The sequence below is a fragment of the Aotus nancymaae genome, unplaced genomic scaffold, assembly GCF_030222135.1.
Source record: "Aotus nancymaae isolate 86718 unplaced genomic scaffold, 86718_ANA_hifiasm-v0.15.2.pri h1tg000067l, whole genome shotgun sequence".
Taxonomy (NCBI): domain Eukaryota; kingdom Metazoa; phylum Chordata; class Mammalia; order Primates; family Aotidae; genus Aotus; species Aotus nancymaae.
The window spans coordinates 15384559-15404672 of record NW_026988482.1 but is presented as its reverse complement, the minus strand read 5'-3'; the positions used below and the strand labels follow the sequence as shown (position 1 = coordinate 15404672).

Sequence of the window (20114 nt, the reverse complement as noted above, 5' to 3'; positions counted from 1 at the left end):
TTGCGAAGGCCTGGGGGTGGACGCGCTGCCTGTGGCGGGGAGCATGGGGGCCGGGAGTGGGGTGATCGGTAGTCGGCCCTTTCAGAAAGTCCTGTGGGAGGTTGCGGTCCTGTGGGCAGAAGGGGTACGGGGCTGGCAGGGCCCTCGGTGGGTCTTTGTGGGACCCTAGCTCGTCCTCAGTGGAGTATGGAGCTCCTTGCCGTCTCCGCATTTTACAGATAAAATAAGTGAGTCCCATGGAGGAAAAGTGACTTCTGACTTGCCTAAGGCCTCCCACGCGGAATCTGTGGCAGTGGGGGCTAGAAAAACCCAGGGCCCTTTTTCCTGGCAGTGCTCTCGTGGCCACTCTATGGCCTTTCTTTCCATTCCTTTCACAAAGTCAGGTTCTGGTGGAAGTGTGACCTCTGGCTGTTTTGGGGACGTGAGGGGTAGGGATGAAGGGGAGGGCCTCAGGTTGGGATTGGCAGTGATTCAGTAGGGGGCTTCCCAGTTTGGAAAGCTTTGTGACAGGTGTTTCTTGTTTCCTCTTCCCATAGATCTGACAGAAACATCCTTGAATCTTGGTGTTTGGTCATAGGAGGTATGAATCACTCACATAATTAACTGTTTTTAATCATCAGTGTCTTAGAGCTATATTTAGTGGTTATATTGGGCAAAATGAATGCGGATGGAGTTGTACACATAGAAACAGTCTTGTGTTCCTCTACACAATTCTAACGAAATGAGCAGAACATACCTGAGTATGTCATAGCTATTTTAGATGTATGAGGCAGGAAGTTAGAATTTAAAAAATCCAAGAAATGCGGGGACTTTAAAGATTATTGCAAAATCCGTCCTTCTCAAAGTTTCTTTGCTAAAATGAAAGTGTTTCGATTTGATTCCTTTGAAGGGTGAGTACATAATGAACAGTGCTGTGTCTTTGGTTAGAACTTTTTACCAATGCACACATATTAATTGTGTTTCCCTGGGATATATGTGGCATTCTTTTCTCTAGAGATTTATTGCTTTGCTGAATAGACTAGAGTTGTGCCTAAAAATCAGTGTGTGTGGGCATCTCATCCTGGTTTACAACCCCCCCTTTAAGGCAAATCAGTGCCTGGAAGTTATTGGAAATAGTAAACCTATTATTAATGATTGTTGTAGAAGATAACTTTTACTACTGTCTTTGGTTTGCATTATCCTACCATCTGATCAGGCAGAGAGTGAAATATTTAAGTGAGATTTTTGAGACTTGTTAGAACAGCAGTGCCTGGTTTTGGTAAGGGGATTGGTAGGAAAAATGACACTATTTGATTGGTTTCATTTTTTAAATTTTTATTTTATTTATTTATTTATTTTTTTGAGACGGAGTTTCGCTCTTGTTACCCAGGCTGGAGTGCAATGGCGCGATCTCGGCTCACCGCAACCTCCGCCTCCTGGGTTCAGGCAATTCTCCTGCCTCAGCCTCCCGAGTAGCTGGGACTACAGGCGTGCGCCACCATGCCCAGCTAATTTTTGTATTTTTAGTAGAGACGAGATTTCACCATGTTGACCAGGATGGTCTCCATCTCTTGACCTCGTGATCCACCCGCCTCGGCCTCCCAAAGTGCTGGGATTATAGGCGTGAGCCACCGCGCCCGGCCTTATTTTTATTTTTTTTTAATGGAGTCTTGCTCTGTCTCGAAGGCTGGAGTGCAGTGGCGCCAACTCACTGCAACCTCTGCCTCCCAGGTTCAAGCGATTCTCCTGCCGCAGCCTCCCAAGTAGCTGGGATTATAGGCATGTGCCACCAGGCCCAGTTAACTTTCTATGTTTTTAGTAGAGACAGGGTTTCGCCATGTTGACCAGGCTGATCTCACACTCCTGACCTCAGGTGATCCTCCCGCCTAGGTCTCCCAAAGTGCTGGGATTATAGGTGTGAGCCACAGAGCCTGGCGGTTGCTTTAATTTAAAAGTGGTACAGTTATAATTAAATTCAAAATAGTAAATAGTGGTTGATTTTGAAAATAAAATTGACAAGCTTCAGGCTGATGCAGTGTTCAGATTATGTTGTAGGAGGGCCCATTTCTCCTTCCTCCTCTCCCTTCCTCCTTTTTTCTTTTCTTCCCTTCCTTTTCTATTTTTTTTCTCTTTTTTCTTTCCCCCTTTCCTTCCTTCTGACAGGGTCTTATTCTGTTACCCAGGCTTAAGTGCAGTGGAGCAATCCTGGGTCATTGCAAACTCCACCTCAGGCTCAAGTGATCCTCCTGCTAGCCTCCCAAGTAGCTGGGACTACAAGCGCAAGCCACTATGCTCAACTAGTTTTTTTAAAATTTTTTATAGAGACGGAGGTCTCACTTTGTTGTCCAGTCTGGTCTTGAACTCTTAGCCTCAAGTGATCCTGCTGTCTTGGCCTCCTAAAGTGCTGGGATTGTAGGTGTGAGCCACTGCTCCTGCTCTAGGGTACATTTCTTTATTCAGGTCACCTAAGTAAGCTTTTTAGGGGGACCTCTGATAATTAAACTTCTGATTTACAACTGGTTTGAGATGGGATATATTCCTACATAGGTAGGAAACTAGTTTCATGGAATTCAGTACAAAACTCTGTACACCTGAAGGTCTAAATGGTATCTTATGAGTTTTCTGCTTCTCAGATATTAGAGCTAAAATCCTTCTGCTTTAGTTAGTTAGATCTTAATAGTTACCTCATTTAGGCAATATTAGTTTCCCATCTATGTCATATTTCAAGTGTGGATTCTTATGTGGATAAGGAGTGTGTATTGGCAACTACAGCATGTTGTAGTGGAAAGAGCATGGACTTGGGAGTCAGACCAGAGTTTGATTTCTGATTTTCGTAACTAGCAGTTCCAGTTTGACGAATGCTAATAGTTACTGAGTGAGCTCACTATATAGTAGGCTCTGAATTAAACACATTACGTGAATTATTTCACTTAAACTCCATTTTATAGATGAGGAAACCGAGGTTCAGAGATGTTAAGTTGCCTAGTCACATGCAGCTAACCTCATAAACTCAGAAATAGAAACCTCTGTGTTAAGCACAGTAACATAGAGCTAGGATTCTGACGGTCTTCGAAGTCGCTTATACGGTTTAACTTCTTTGATCTTTTTTTATTAAGAAAGAAGCATACTAATACCTGAAAGTGTTGAGGATTAGCTGAGACCATATTTAAAGAAAGGAGTACTCTTCCTGGCGCATAATGGTTTCTTCTTCCATTCCATATACTGAATCAAGCTAGGCTTGCCTAACATGGTTTTGTAATTACTGTGAATGTGAGGTTTTAGAATATAAATATACTTTATTCCTAAGATACACAGTAATCTTAGGAGATATGCAGTAGGTCCTATTACTGTAGACATACAGCCTACTCAGTGGTCAAACTCAGTGAGAATGAGCAGTGATGGGGACACCCTATGGAACTTTGTCTTTATTCTGTCTTTTTTTCTCAGTCTGAGTGATGGTGGAAATAAGAACTTTATACTTACGAATGACAACAAAGTGGTTTATAATTTTGAAAATCTTGAAGACAGAAATAGGATTTGAAAATGAGCTGGATAATGTGATTTATCCAAAGTTGATTCTGTTTGCTGTATATTTGGTGACCTAAACTAAGTACCAAGTGAGAGAGACCTTATATTTGAATAGATGATTAATGAAATAGGAGTTGGCAGCTAATCACCTATCAAAGAAAACACTGTTAAAACAGTTCACAGTTGTGAGCTAAAAGAAGGTGATTCAGTGTCTGACGTCTGTTAAGATGACATATCTTATGTATCACCAGAATCTTAGTGATGGAATGTATTCTGAGTATGCCATATCTCATCTGGATCCAAGAGATAGCTGATGGCATTTATTTTAGCCTTGGTTTTGGAACATAGTTTTTGGGATAATGAAGCTAATTAGCTTATGGAGAGAGTAAATCTGTAGTCATCAAAACCATGTTGAGTTTTTTTTTTTTTTTTTTTTTTTTTTTTTGAGGTAGGGTTTTGCTCTGTCTCCCAGGTTGGAGTGCAGTGGTGCTGTCTTGGCTCACTCTAGCCTTGACCTCCTGGGCTCAAGCAATCCTCTCACCTCAGCCTCTAGAATAGGTGGGACCACAGGTGTGTGCCATCACACCCAGCCAATTTTTTTTTTTTTTTTTTTTTTGTAGAGGTAGGTTTTTACCATGTTGCCCAGGCTGGTCTCAAACTCCTGAACTCAAGTAATCCATCTGCCTTGGCCTCCCAAAGTGTTAGGGTTACAGACATTAATCACTGCACTCCATCCTTTTTTCTTTTCTTTTTTTTTCCTAGAGAAAGAGTCTCACTCTGTCACTCAGGCTGGAGTGTAGTGGCATGATCATGGCTCACTGCAGCCTCAACTTCCTGGGCTCAGGCAACCCTCCTGCCGCAGCAACCAGGGTAGCTGGGACAATCGATGTGTGCCATAATGTCTGGTTAATTTTTAAAATTTTTTTGTAGAGATGAGTATTTCAGTTTGTTGCCCAGGCTTGTCTCGGAACTCCTGGCCTCAAGCGATCCTTCTGCCTCAGCCTCCCAAAGTGTTGGAATTACAGACATGAGTCACCTTGCCCAGCCAAAACAATGTTCTTTCTTATTAACCACTTAAACTCAGATAGCATTCAAGAAGCAAGGAAATTGTTAGATCCTTTTTTGAGTTGTGTCGATCATCATATTTTGAGAGTATAAAAATAAGAGGTTCAGAATTCTGGCACGTAATTTTAATTAAGATTTAGGTTTTAAAAAATGAAAAAGTTCTGGGCTTATTCAATAGGAGAAAAATAGTTATTTATAAGGTAGAAGAATGTCCTGAAGTTAATGAGTTATCACTAGTTAACTAGTGATTGTAAAAGTTAGGAGTTAAAACCATTTGTGTTAGTAGGTTGTGCACAGTGACTCACTCACAACTGTAATCCCAGTGCTTTGGGAGGCTAAGGCAGGAGGATGGCTTGAGGCCAGGAGTTTGAGACCAGCCTGAGTGACAAAGTGAGACCTTGTCTTAAAACAGAACCAAAAATGATTTGTATTAATAAAGTTAAAAATAGAGGTAAAATGAGATGACATGAATAAATAGTAATTGGAAAAAATGATTACTGTTATGATAGTTTAAAAAATGACTGTGGTAATCAGTAAGAAGGGAGAAAACTGGAATAAAGGAGAGAACTGTCCAAATAAATGTCTGACACTGAGGAAAGTTGTTTGAGGATGGGGATTGCCAGAAAGTTTCCATAGAATAATCCTCTAGAGGGAACTATGCCAATACCATATCTGTTAACATCTTAGACCCACAGTGCCATATTGGAGCCTTTGCTAGAGTCTGAGATGGTGAAATGTTAACTTGAATAGTAAACTTCAAGACTACAAAATTAATCTATTAATCAGAATTTTGTCTTTTTTGTTGACTTTTGTTTGCCCAGGCTGGAGCGTGGTGGCGTGATCTCGACTCAAACTGCAACCTCCGCCTCCTGGGTTCAAGTGATTCTCCTGCCTCAGCCTCCCGAGTAGCTGGGATTACAGGCATGCACTACAATGCCTGGCTAATTTTGTATTTTTAGTAGAGACGGGGTTTCTCCATGTTGGTCAGGTTGGTCTTGAACTCCTGACCTCAGGTGATTCACCCGCCTCGGCCTCCCAAAGTGCTGGGATTACAGGTGTGAGCCACCATGCCTGGCCTCTTTTGTTGACTCTTACACTTACTCCCTGTGGATCTTGGTTTTAAATGATCAATTGACACTCAGAGACTAGTTAAGAAATTAAATTTCCAGAAAAAGTGAGTTAACTATGTAAAGCAGTTTCCTAATTACATGGTCTGGAAATTGCTGATGTCTATAGAATCTTTCTCAATTTTAAATAAAAATATTTAAACGTTGGGTGGTGAGGTGAAAGATGGTTCTAGCTCATGAGCAAGCTGGTTTAATTGACTATTTAGTTTTTCTTCTTTTCTTCACAAAGGAGGTGAACACTGGAATAAAGACATGTGAAAATGGAAAATAATGTGGAGAGATCGTAGATTATTTAGATTAGTTCCTTGTTACAGAAGAGGAAACTGAAGTAAGTGACAGCATCAAGGATGTGGGGTTAGAACCCATGGATTTCTCTAGCTGAGACATTCCTTTGACCCTTGCTTTAATTTTGTACTCTGTAGTAACGGCACATCTCAAAACTCTTGCATTTTTTTTTCTAGTGAGAGCCAACTTTTAAGGGTTGCCTTTGCTTGCTTGACAGACTTCTTAAACTATTTTTGCTTTGTTTAAAATGAGCCGTGGAATTGCTCCCACATAGGTATCTAAGGGTGGCTTCCTTACAGCATCCCCATTGCTCTGTCTTTTTTTTTTTTTCATTTGTGAAATAGGATGAAATATATCTTAGTTATTATTTTGATATAAAAAGTGTTTTGGTTCCTGATTTTTTTCTGATTGATCTAAAGAGCTGAATAAAGTGAAATCACCTTTCATATGGGGCCTGTGGGCCTAAATTCTCAGGTAAAAATCCTGTGTAGTCAAAATTACCCTTGGAAGAAGTCTGTTTTTTTTTTTTGAGTTGGAGTTTCGCTCTTGTTACCCAGGCTGGAGTGCAATGGCACGATCTTGGCTGACCGCAACCTCCGCCTCCTGGGTTCAGGCAATTCTCCTGCCTCAGCCTCCTGAGTAGCTGGGATTACAGGCACGCACCACCATGCCCAGCTAATTTTTTGTATTTTTGGTAGAGACGGGGTTTCACCATGTTGACCAGGATGGTCTCGATCTCTTGACCTCGTGATCCACCCGCCTCGGCCTCCCAAAGTGCTGGGATTACAGGCGTGAGCCACCGCGCCCGGCTGGAAGAAGTCTTTTAAAAAGGCACCAGTTTGAAAACTTGTAGGAAACTGACATTCTGTTTTTCAATTCCAGAGGCCAGTTTTTCCTGTTGTTTTAGAGAGGTTACTTTCTTGGTGAGCTAGAATCCTAGTCAGCTATGTGAGATGTGTTTTGACAGGTGAATGGGTCTTCAGATTGACTGAGGATAGCAGATTTATAGTCTTCATTTCATGCTCACTTTGGGACAGGGATGTAAAGAAAGGCATACTGTCATCATTATTTAAATTATTGTTCTCTGTTTGCTTCTCCCCAGAGTATAAGTGGTTGAAATGGTTTAATTAAATGCATATATGATGTGACTACACAGTGTGAATAGTGGAGAAAGAACTTAGGTATTTATGAACATCTGCTGTCTCCCTAAGGTTATGCCACAAAAAGATCTAGTATAATTAAAAGGCTAGGTAATAAAGTTGAGAATATTAGAAGGTTGTTGGTACTTGGCTGTCATTCTGAGGGGAAAATCAACTACTTTGGGCGTTTTTGTTTTTTTAAAGAATAAATGTATTCCTTACTACTAGCAAAATTGCATTGTTTTAAAAGAGCCATATAAATTATTAATGAATTCCATGAAATTTAAAGTATCTCAACTTAAATATTACTCTGGTGATAGCACAGTGAGAAAACATGAGTATGTAAAGACATGGTGGCTAAAAATTTAACAGTCATATGTCTTGGGAGAGGGCATGGTGTGTTGGATTAAAATGTGGGCTTCAGAGCCAAATGCAGGTGTTTTTGGATTACAGCTGTGTCACATACCAGTCTTGTGGTCTGAGTCAAGTAAGCCACTGAACCTCTTTGAGCTTTCTTTATTTGCCAGATAGAGGCGATGAAGGGTACCTTAGAGAATTGTAAGGATGAATCTGAGTGAAGGGTAACTGATTATTTGTTAGCTTAGTAACATTGAAGATATTGAAAACAAGTCAGATGTGTGTGTGGAGGTGTGATTAATAATTACTTTTTGTTATTTTGTTAACTGAAACAGTAATGTTATATTCAGGCCTTTTATGCTGAAAACACACCATGATTTTGTATCTTTCGTAGCAACATCCTCAAAAGCTCAAGATGTTAGCCTCATGTATCTCTTTTATACATTTTATGTATATTTTAGTTTTTCTCTTCATGTCTCTGGTGTGTTTGCAGTCTGTTTTTTTTTCTCATCTTCTATATTACTGTTACCCAATGTTTCTATCCCTGGCCACATTATACAATTTAAAACTATCTGTAATTATGTTAATTTTGTAGGACTTTATATGCCTTATTTTCATTTAAAAATTCTAATTAGTCAAATATTTCTACCTTTTTTTTAAGAAGACTTTGAATTATATTTCAATTTTGTGACCTTTAAATTGATTTCTGTAAACATGGAATTCTAATCACTGGTTCCATATAGACCAAAGATTTTTCGTCCTTCTCTAGATCATGCCTTAGCTTCTTCAGCCATCAGTTTTCTAAGCTCATTTACAATTTTCATCTGTAGTTGCCTTGTTCCTCCTTTTTTAATGTTTATTTTTCTTATTTTCCTAAGCACAAAAGATAGAAACCTATTTTATGCTAATTATAATACGTAGATTCGTATACTAAGTAAAATGTAAAGTACTGTAGGCAAATGACTTAATTTTGTCTATAGCACTTGCTTATTTGAAAGACTAGACTAACCTAGCAAACTCTTGGTTGAAATATTTAATGGGCCTTTTTGATATGAAAATGTATTTTTCATAGTTGTCAGCACTGCCTTAAGAGTTAGTTGAAGAATAATTTTAAGCTAGCCCATGGTTTTCTGTTCAGTGTTTGGTGAAAAGAACAGAATAAACTCCTTAATTTAGTCAGATTCAGAAGCATCTTAAAGAATACCCCTGCCCCTAGTCCTTTCTCAACTCTAGTGCGGCCCATAGTGAATCCATTCTTCACGTTCCCTTAACAGTTGTGGCAATTATTAGTTAACTGTAGTGTGTGAGAGTTGTGATTTTATAGGTAGCAAGGAAGGGTGCTAGGTTAGAGCCTTTTGATTATGCCCTTAGGACTGCATTGGTACATCTAACTATTTGATAGTGTTTTTGTTCCTGTATGTGCCAAACACAGCGCTAGATGCTGGGGATACGTCTACGAATGTGTCCGAGTTTGGCTCTCTTACACATAAACAGTCCAGCAGGTAAACATTGTGCTGTTGAATTGCACAAGTCCAGAGGATACCATTCACGTTGTGTTCTTCAGGAATGTGGCTCCTTGGCCTGGCCTAGGATCTCTTTCAGTTGATAAAAGTTCAGAATCTCCATCACCTACAAGATAATCTATATTGTTTATCATGTCTAACAAGAGCCTTCACCATAATCTGATCCTGTCCTATCTTTCTAAACCTCCATTTGTAATTATTCCTCAAAGGCCATCACCTTGTGCACCAGCCAGTTTAAATAATTTGTGTTTCTGACATTTTTTAGGATCACTCACTGTAGTGCTTCTGCATATGGTAGTTCCCCTGCTTGGGTTTCATCCCTCTATTTTTTCCCTAATGTTTTCCCTCTTACTGCTTGTTTGCTTGATCAGCTTTACATTCTTCAGGTCTTAGATCAAGGGATAGTTCTTTTCTGAAGTCTTTTCTGTTCTTGGTTCTCCTCTCTTTCTCCCTGCTACCTTGCTCACCATTTTGTTTGATATTTGTTTTTGTTAGCTTATTTATTTGTGTAGCCAACTAGATATGGTTCCTTGAGGTTACACATTTAATCTTGTAATCTCCAGCATTTAGCCCACAAGTTGGCACATGGTAGGCAATACCATTCTAACAAATGACTTTTTATGAAATCAAAAGTGTCAATAAACCGGAATGATTATTACTAGAATGCTAATTTAATATTTACAGATTTCTTTGAAATATTAGGATACTCGGCAACATTTTGGTTTTCTGATTTAATTTACCTTTTTCTAGTCAAGCAGTAGTTTGGGGTTAGATTTAGGGGAACTGCTTGGCTTAGAGTGAAGACACTGTTTTAAGTTCATTGGTGAACATGTTGGTGAGAACTTTCTGTCTAATGAAGAATTAACCATAAGTGGTCTCAAACTAAAACAAATACACAGGTATTCAACCCAAGAAGAATGGATAAATGATCTGTAGGATTGTAGCGCCTGCTCCAGCTCTGTCTCTACCAGTAGCACCCATTGAGCTAATCTGTAGGAATGGATGAAGTGAAATGGGAACACATCTGGGAAGCTCAGTCAGGAAAAGACTCCTAGACTCTTCTGGGCCAGACTTTCTGTGTGATTGAGTGTCCACTCCCCATATCCTCTTCATACTTCTTTTAAGATTTTGTTTCTTAGAGATTCATCTTAGGTTAACAGCTATGAGAAGCTGTCACTAATTTATATGTTAACTTCTGAGCAGAAGGACTCTTGGTTAAGAGGAAGAGGAAGTCATTGATCTGAAGAATATAGTGCTGTGGTGGAGGTTGTGCAAAATTACATGAGATCACTAAGGGATCTGGGAAGACAGGATTTTGGGAAAGTCGGGAAAGGGGAATAGGGATGAGATGCGGGAGCATGTCAAAGACAAAATTACTCCGTTGTAAAATTTTGCCCAGAAAAAGAAGAGGGATTCCTCCCCTTCTTCACCCAGTCTTGCCCTGTCTCCTTTATTCAGCTGTACTGCTGGATGCTTGCCTGGTTCCCAGCCTTTAAGGTTTTTAGTCTGTCAGTTCAACATACTGTTGGACAAGTGCTCTGATACCTGCAGAGTTGGGAGACGGGTGGGGGCAGTCCTCTGCTAGGAGGTGGAAGGGACAAACAAAGTTTAGTAGCCTGAGCTGGCCCTGGAAGAGCAAGTAGGAGCTCTCAGCCAGACTAAGTTCGAGAAGGGCATTCTTGGCAGAAGGAATATTCTATATAAAGAAGTGGAGTCAGGAAACAGTAGGGCTCTTTGAAGAACTACAGATTGTGTTGTTCTAAATGAATGACTTGTAAGGTTTCTAAGGGGTGAAAGATAACCATTGATGAATGGCAGATGGTGTTGACAACTAGACAGGGCCAGAGTCTGTAGGATCTTACATGTCTTGCAGTAAGTTTTGACTTTGACCTTGAAACCCAGTTGGGGCTCCCTTCCACTGCAGTTCCTCATGGCAGGGAAATACATAATGTTGTGTGTTTTAAGACTTCAAAACCTTGCTAGTGAGAGGCCTGTTTAATATTGTTTAACCAGTTCAACTTAATTTTTTTGAAAAAAAAATTACTTTGAAGGTACTCTTTTACCAGTTTGGGGATTGCTACTGCAGACAATAGGAAGTTACTGAAATTTTAGGCAGAGAGAGAAATGATCATATCTGGTTGCATGTAGACTTGAATGAGGGAGACTAGGGCTCAGGACCTAAATCAAGGCAAAGCCAGTGGAGATAGGCATGGTGAAGCGGATTCAAGAGGGGTAGCAATGATAAGATTAGTGGCCAGTTGGATATAGAAAGTGCGGGATAGGAAAAGTTCAAGGGTGATTTCTGAATTCCTTGCATGGCTTTTTAGGCAAATCTTACTCACTAAAGGAGTAGGGGAAATTAGTGGTGGCTGGGTGGGGGCACAGATTTTTTGGAAGAAAGATAAAATGAGCATATTGAAATTTAGCTGTCTGTAAACAACTAGTTGAATCCGTGGGTCTGAAGCACATGAGAGATCAGTGCTGAAAATGTGACTTGGTAGTTGCCATCATAGATGGTCCAGTAGTGCCACCCTTGATGAGATTGTTACAAAGAGAAGAGCCTGAGGAATATTAATAATTAAGAAGTGGGCAGAGGAAATGGAGGCTTGGTAACCTGGCTACCTGCCCAGCAACCCAGGCTAGTGTAATGTGAACTGCAGCTCAGCAGAGTGGTAGGAGGCAAAATGGGCATTTGTGGGCTATCTTAGGAACCTAGACACTATTTTCCTTATGAAAAATGTATTTCAAGTACATTTGGAGCAAGAACTGGTTTTTAAATGAATTTTGTCCCTGGAAAGATGTCATTCCTTAATTTGTTGGCAAGGCTTTTTGATGTAAAGTCACCCCATGCTTCACTTTCTGGGGAAAATGAAAAATGCTAATCTTGGTTAAGTGAAAATTATTTTTTCCTGGTTTTGAAAGGCAGGAAAACTGGTTGAAAACTGGTAAGTAGAGTAGATAATGCCTGTAAAAATGTTTTTTAAACTAAATATCAGTACAGATGTCAGTTACTATTGTGGTTGTTATAGTACCTAACTAAATACATTGATTGTGTTTTGTGTGTGTGTGTGCGTTTTTTTTTTTTTTAATCTTGGATAGTGGCTTACAGGATGATCATAGGAGGTTTGAAAGTTAACGTTTCTGTGAAGATTGTACCATGAATAAGGTGATTAACTTCTTCAGTAGCAACTTGTATGACTGTCTTTTTGAAATATTTGTTGAATGTAGATGTCATGGGCTTTGTATTGTCCATGCTGAGTCGGCATGGGTAGGTTTCAGATTATACAAAGGAGTAAAACAAAAGCCCAAATTTATGTAACTTAAAGTTGACCCAAGTACCTATGAGTTACAGTTACTGATTTGCAAGATTGTACTTTTTGTACAGAATACTTTCCTGGTGAGTTTGTGCTTCTTTGTGGTTAGATTTTCAAATCATAATCTGGAAGAGTGAAATATAAATCATTCCATAGTGTAGATCATGAGTAAAACTAATTTTGCTCTTTTTCAAATTGTACAGTAGTTCTGAAGTGAACCATACAGAAGTAATGAAAAAAATAATTTGTAGGTTTGCTATTAATAAGAAAAAAACAAACATTTTTGAGGTTTACGTGTATCTCCTTAATATACCGAAGACTTGGAAGTATAACTTCTGGAAAATTCTTTTCTACTCTTCTTTTTTTGTTCTCTACTCTTCTCTAGTCCTGTACCACCTCCCCTTTTTCTCATCCTTGCTTTTCCTCTCCACTGCACTGCTCTGTTTCAGTATCTTTCTATGCAGAATGTTACTTTTTGTTTTATTATGCAACTACAGTGTAATCTTTTTGAATACTTCAATCAATAATTTAAACTCAAGGTAGTCTTAACAACAGCGCACATTACTTAGCTGAAATGACCGTAGTATGAGCAGTGAGTCCAATTTTAAGCATGTGCGTGCAGTGAGTACTGCATCACAGCAGTCACTTGTTGACAGCAACTGTAAGGTTTTATCTAAGCTACATTTTGATTTTAGCTGTGGTAAAAGGAGAATTCACGAATGTTTAAATTTCAGAGACCATCTTTAAATCGATGACTGAAATGTCAGTTAATAGCATTACAGTTTAAAATGAATAGTCGTTAATTTGCATGATAATGGAAGACATTCATTTACATATTACTCAGTGAAAACCTTTACCTTACCTCTGAACTTAAAAGTATAATTTTTAGTTTGGGGGAATTAGGCTCATTTATCCATTTGGTTTGTTTATACAAGCTGTTATTGAAACTCTTGATTTGTCAATTCCTATTATATTGGATGCCCATGCCACACAATTTCTTTTTTGCTTATTTTAAAACACTCATTTTCAGCTGCTTGGGAGGCCAAGGTGGGAGGCTTCCTTGAGCCCAGGTGTTCGAGACCAGCCTGGGCAAGATGAAAAGACCTCATCTTTAAGTGGGGAATGGGGGAATTAGTCAGGTGTGGTGGCTCAGGCCTGTAGTCCCTTCCTGCTCAAGGGAGCATCCTTTGAGCTCAGGAGTGGAGGTTGTGGTCAGCTGTGGTGGTGCCACTGTCTTCCAGCTTGGGCAACAGAGTGAGACCCCATCTCTTAAATGCAAAAAAACTCTTTTATTCTAATGAGGTGTTTTTACTTTTTTTTTTTTTTTTAAGGAGGGGTTTCACCATGTTGGTCAGGCTGGTTTTGAACTCCTGACCTCAGGTGATCCGCCCGCCTTGGCCTCCAAAGTGCTTGGATTACAGGCATGAGCCACCACGCCCGGCTGTTTTTACTTTTAAATACCCACTATCACCCCCAAAGGAAAGAAAGCACAAAACTCTTACACTCTACTTTATAAGTCTAAAGATGCAGAGGAATTTGAAGGAACTCTTAATGGTAGCCTCTGCCTTGCAATACCAGATGATGTTAAGTTTGGTGTGTATCTTATACCTTTCTCTTTGCTCTTTTAAAAACACGTATCCACAAGAGTTACTTGGTTGCTACAAAAATAGTGTATTGACATATTCCCTTTTTCCTGTCTTTGTATATTATGTAGATCTTGGTCTCTACACATAGATTTAACTCATTCTCCTTAATGTCATAAATTATTCATCTATTCTTCTATTAATGGACATTCAGGTAGGTTCCAGGGTTTTTTTTTTTTCCCTCTGTTGCAAACAGTGCTGCAGTATACATGTTTTGTACCTATGTACTTATATATATATAAAACATTTGTCATAGATTTTAAAAACAGGGATTGTTGGATCAAAGTGTATGTGTTTTAAATTTAAATATCTTCCGAGATCAGAAGAGATGGGCATGTTTAGGGTAGTGTGGCTGTAGATGAAATTTAAAAATCTTGTCAATTGGTTTTTTAACAGGTAGTACAGATTGACTCCTAAGACCAATATATTATGCTGCTCCTTGTCGTTTTTTTTTTTCTGCCAGTTTAATGGGCAAATAATGTCTTACCATATAATTTTATACTTTAAATACATACTGTTGTTCTCTAATAGGTTCATGTGCTCTTTGTTACTGTTATCTCCCCTGCTTCACAACTTTGTAAGATTTCTAAATTCTAGTTTCAGACTAGAATGTAAAGGGAGTATTAATATGCCTGCCTCTCTCCTCCCCATTATCATTTGTTTTGTGTTTTATTGCATATCTTAATTTTTTGTTGAGACGCGTGAATGCAGGACATCTTTTAAAAAGGCAGTTCCTCCTTTCCCTGTCACAATGTCCACTGGTACTAAAATATCTTACATAGTTTCTCATTAAAATTTCAACTTTCAGATTCAGGGAATAACTATGCAGGTTTGTTACATGGATCATATTGCGTGATGCTAAGGTTTAGGGTATGATTGATCCCATCAACCAGGTAGTGAGCATAGTACACAATAGGTCCCCTCACCCCACTCCTTCCTTCCCTCGTCTAGTCGTCCCCAGTGTCCACTGCTCCCCATCTTTATGTCCATATATGTCCAGTGTTCAGCTCCCACTTAGAACATGTAGTATTTGGTTTTCTGTTTCTCCATTAATTTGAATGCTTAAGATAATGGCCTCCATCTGCATCTATGTTGCTACAAAAGACATGATTTCATTATTTTTTATGGCTGCATAGTATTCTGTAGTGTATATGTGATGGCCACCTAGGTTGATTCCATGTCTTTGCTTCTGTGAATAGTGTTGTGATGAACATATGAGTGCGTGTGTCTTTTTTGTAGAACGATTTGTTTTCCTTTGGATATATACCTAGTAATGGGATTGCTGGGTCGAATAGTAGTTCTATTTTTAGTTCTTTGAGGTCATTTCTCATCTTTAATCATTCTTGGTCACTTCGGATAGCTGCAACAGTTCTATTTATTAAGGCTTATTGTAACTCAACCTTTCTTCCTTACTAATGTTGGAACGTCCCCTAGTGGTGAAAGAGTGTACCAGCAAGCCGTATACAGAGACCATGCTTGTGTAGGTCAAAACCTTTTTGGTTGATATTATTGTAGGGATTATTCCACACCTGCCTTATTTTAGTGGAGAAGAAGTTCAGACCAGCATGAAGAAACTTGCATAATAGTTCATGTTGAATTCATTGTTATTTAAGGAAAAGTTAAGGTTGGCTGTCTTTTTTTTTTTGGCTACTGTGCAGCAACAAAACCTTTTTTTTCCCTTTAAGTCCCTTTATTGCATTCATAGAGAATATATAGGTATTTAAACTTGGACAATAATTTTGCCTTGATACATCCAAGTTTGACTTGCTTTCTAATATAGTTATAAAATTAGGCCTCTAACAGTGATAGGGACAGGGAGATTGCTGCCACCAAACCATGTTTTTTAAAAAAAAATAACAGAAGAGGTAGCATCCTTCCTATCCCTCCTTCACTTCTGCCCCTCCTTCACTTCTGCCCCTCCTCCCATCTCTCCCCAGCCTCCCTCACCTGACCTATTTAAGGGGTGATGGGATGAACAGAAGAGAGTGAAGGATATGTAATCAAGTGCAGAACACTGTGATATGTACAGAGAATGAATGAGGAGAAAGGGAAAGTGAAGAGTATGGGATGGTTAGGGGCTTTAAGGACTTCCCAGAAAAATAGGATCCTGGGATGGGGTTGCTGAGGGGAAAAAATACCCCAACTGTAATAGACTTTTAAAAAACAAAGGAAGAAGAGGTCAAAAACCTAAACCAAAAAGAGAGTGGCACTCCTACCCTCCACTCGCCCATTGGTACTGAATAGCGAGTTGTTCCCCCCGCCCTCTCTGCCCAGGAAACAAGGGAGATTAAAGAAAAAGAAGCCCCATTCCCTATCCCAAACTAGTTAACAAAATAGGCTTCCCTCTCCTCTCAAAAAGAGGCTTTGGGGAGAGGCCATTTCTGCTGAGTCCTATGCACCTCTCCATGGAGGCCCATTCCAGGTCTCAACTCCCATTCCTAGATACTCTGTGTTGATTTATTCCTCTGGTTTGTCCTTTCTCCTGGGATGTCTTTCTTTTATCTAAAGCAAAAAGTCCAAAGTGTGTTTCTGCTGAATGTAGGGCCTGGGACCGGAAAGGGTTGCCCAGGCAGGATCAGGTTGGCAGCCCCAGCCCACCCCACCTAGGTATGAGGCTTCAAGATGGCATGCACTGCACTCAGGGCCTTCCTCCTCCTCCGATGTGTCTGAGGAGCTGGGAGACTCATCAGAGTCCGCTTCTGTGGCCCCAACCCCAGGTTCTCGGCAGCTCCGGTGATGGCGTCTCTGTCTCAGGTGATGCATGAGGAAGTACAGTATGTGACTATCAAATAGGTCAGTGTGGTGCAAGCCATCTTCATCCTGCCCCTGCTTGTTCTTCTTAATCACATCTTTTAACCCTGTCAGCTCAGTGGAAACTTCAGTTGTGGGTGGCCAGATCTTCACATCATGGTCTAGGCCACTTGTTGCCGATTTATTCCTAGGACAAACCAGAGGAATAAATCAACACAGAGTATCTAGGAATGGGAGTTGAGACCTGGAATGGGCCTCCATGGAGAGGTGCATAGGACTCAGCAGAAATGGCCTCTCCCCAAAGCCTCTTTTTGAGAGGAGAGGGAAGCCTATTTTGTTAACTAGTTTGGGATAGGGAATGGGGCTTCTTTTTCTTTAATCTCCCTTGTTTCCTGGGCAGAGAGGGCGGGGGGAACAACTCGCTATTCAGTACCAATGGGCGAGTGGAGGGTAGGAGTGCCACTCTCTTTTTGGTTTAGGTTTTTGACCTCTTCTTCCTTTGTTTTTTAAAAGTCTATTACAGTTGGGGTATTTTTTCCCCTCAGCAACCCCATCCCAGGATCCTATTTTTCTGGGAAGTCCTCACAGGCAGGTGAGGGTGGGGCTCAAGACAGTTTACCACGCCTCCCTTGTCCCCTCCATGAACTGAATAATCTGGCAGGATGATTTCTCCCAGAGGAAGATGTGCCCACAGTCACTACTACTCACCACAGACTCACTCTTGGGGCCATAGAAATTGACGCCTTTTACTGTGGCATTATTTCTGTGGCCCGTATATCTCTTAACATACTGGGCCCCATCACTGTGAGAGGAGTTGAAGAGGTGAATGTCTTCATCATTGTAACTGATCAGGAGCTCTGTGCCATCGTGGCTGTACACAAGACAGGTTATGTTTGCTTTGGACTCATTGTTCACTAGGTGATGAGGGCAGAACTTTTGAGTACTCCATTGTTCTCATTCTCATCAATTTTCCCCTGGTCATAAATCCTTACAAACAGATCTCATCCGCCCACTGCAAACTGGTGGGTATTGGCAGGATTCACATAGATTGTATACAGCCCCACTTTCTTCTTTCTCTTTTGTTACCACCAGTTTTGAAGCTGGGCGGTCTTGTCTCAGGTCAATGGTGAAAACAATAGCATCTTTACCTGCAGATAAGAACATACAGGGAGAGTCTGGTTCCAGAGCCAACTTGTGAGACGCTCCCTTGTTCTGGGCCACACATTTCGTATTCTTGCAACACTGTGTGCAGACAGTTCTGCTACCCAAACCTGCCTGTCACATATGGCCAGAATGGAATCACCACTATTAGGAGGAAACTTGGCCTGGAACTCATTACTTTTGTGGCCACTCTCAAAGTCCAGTACAGGCTGCCGCCGCACCCAATCCCACACCACCACCTTCGGGTCATTGCTGCCACTGACCAGCCAGGTGCCGTGCTGGTTAAAGTGCAGGGAATTGACACAACCAATGTGGCCCTTAAGTCTATGCTGCAGGTGGAAACATTGCACAAAGACTCTTGCCCCACAGGCCTTATAGACAAAGTGGGCACTTGAACCCAGCTCCCTCTCCTGAAGGGCAGGGAGGGCTTGCCAGCAAGGTCGGGGCAGAGCTGATGTTTCTGAGGACACCCAGTCCTCTAGGGCACACTCATCATCTGATGAATCCTGGTCACGGTTAGCCTGCTTGTTCTGTACACGGTGCCACGGCTGTTCTTCTTCCTCCTCTTCCTCTGAGCGGTCATGGACTCGATTTTCTTCATTAATGGAGTAATGACCAGTGTCCTCCATGCTGTCAGAGTCCTTATCTTCCCCTGAGCTCTCTGTGTCTGTGCCTTGACTTTCTGTGCTGGTGCCGTTGGGGCCACCATCATCCCCAGTCAAACTCTCAAAGTCAGGTCTGAGGCTTCCACTTCAATGCCTGAGGATGTCTCCCTCCCCTCTTCAGCTCCAGACATCTCCTCTGGACTGCTGGCTTCTGTTGGCTAAGTCTGTTCTGCCATCTGTGCTGCTCCCTTTGCTGGACATCTTGAATGATGTTTGCTGTAGCCAGCCTTTCCTCCTTTTATCACTGAAGTAAGGCCAGGCTGAGCTCCTGAGAAAACAGGTCTGTAGGTTCACTGAAGGACTGAGAAAAGTTAAAAGTTTACATGGCAAAGGTTTATCTTCTGAGGAAAGGACAACCAGTACTCCCGGCGATGACTTCGGGTTAGTGGAAGGAAAAGACCTGAGCGCCAAGAGCTTGGGAAAGGGGTCAGGCACATCCTTAGGGGAAACCGGCTGAGGAGTGGGGGGCAGGCCGAGATGGAATGAGACACAGACGCAGTGGGTCAAGGAGGGGGAGTCCGGCTGGGGCAGTTACAAGCACGGGAATCAGCGAGGCTCAGCAGCCCGCTTCCTATCTTGGGTCATCCTTCTGCTAGCAGCTGTTCCTACTGTTCCAGGCCCAGCCACCCCATCCACTGCCACCACCGACACCGCCATCATCCACAACAAAACCTTTATTAACATTTGGAACAGGTTCAGCTATTACTGAAACTGGTCATTTCTAAATTTAAATTGGGGCAAATGGCTATAGTGCAGAGTAATGCCATTATTGGGCACTGTGAATACAAGACTGAAGAATTGACAGCCATTCCTCAGATGGAGTCCAGGTGCAGGGTTGCCTCTGGATGTTGTAATCAGAAGACGTGTGATCTTCCAGCTGGTTGCCTGTAGAAATGAGCCTCTCTAAGTCAAGGGGCATACTTTCTTTACCCTGAATCTTGGCCTTCACATTCTCAGTGGTGTCACTGGGCTTATCCTCCAGGGTGATGGTCAGGGTCTTCACAAAGATTTGTATTTTGACCTGTTAGTGAATTCAAAGATACTGCAAATTGCCAGTCACCTCCAGCAACCTGAAAGCCACCACACTCTTCTTGACAAAGCCAGCCACTGAATCTAAAGTTGACTCTTGTACTGTGCTCTTTTCATTTGTTTTTGTTTGTTTTGGGGATGAAATTGTAAATCCTACTGTTCTAATAAAGAACCTGGCATAAGATGCACACTTAATACTTAGATGAATTAGTTTGATAAAACTAATTTAGGGCTGGGTGCGGTGGCTCATACCTGTAATCCCAGCACTTTGGAAGGCTGAGATGGGCAGATTGCTTGAGTCCAGTAGTTTGAGAGCATCCTGGGCAACATGATGAAACCCCATCTCTTTAAAAATACAACTAATTTGTTGGGCATGTTGGTACACACCTGTGGTCCCAGCTACTCAGGAGGCCTAGGTGAGAGGATTGCTTGAACCGGGAAGTGCAGGTTGCAGTGAGCTGAGGTTGTGCCCACTACATTCCAGCCTGAGTGACAGATAAGATGCCGTCTCAATTTTTTTTTTTTTTTTTTTGAAGAATTTGCTGCTA

The 20114-nt window shown here is 41.2% G+C and overlaps 1 protein-coding gene and 1 pseudogene across 2 annotated transcripts in view; one reads left to right on the top strand and one right to left on the bottom strand.

The window, feature by feature from the left end:
* Positions 1–522: 522 nt before the first annotated feature.
* Positions 523–20114, top strand: part of ATP13A3 (ATPase 13A3) — a 94702-nt gene continuing 75110 nt past the window's right edge. For both annotated transcript variants that reach the window (XM_064366943.1, XM_012448952.3), the window contains exon 1: positions 523–580. The gene's annotated coding sequence lies outside the window, so the exon portion shown is untranslated. The remainder of the gene's footprint in view (positions 581–20114) is intronic.
* On the bottom strand, positions 17301–18847 carry LOC105714854 (DDB1- and CUL4-associated factor 8-like; annotated as a pseudogene).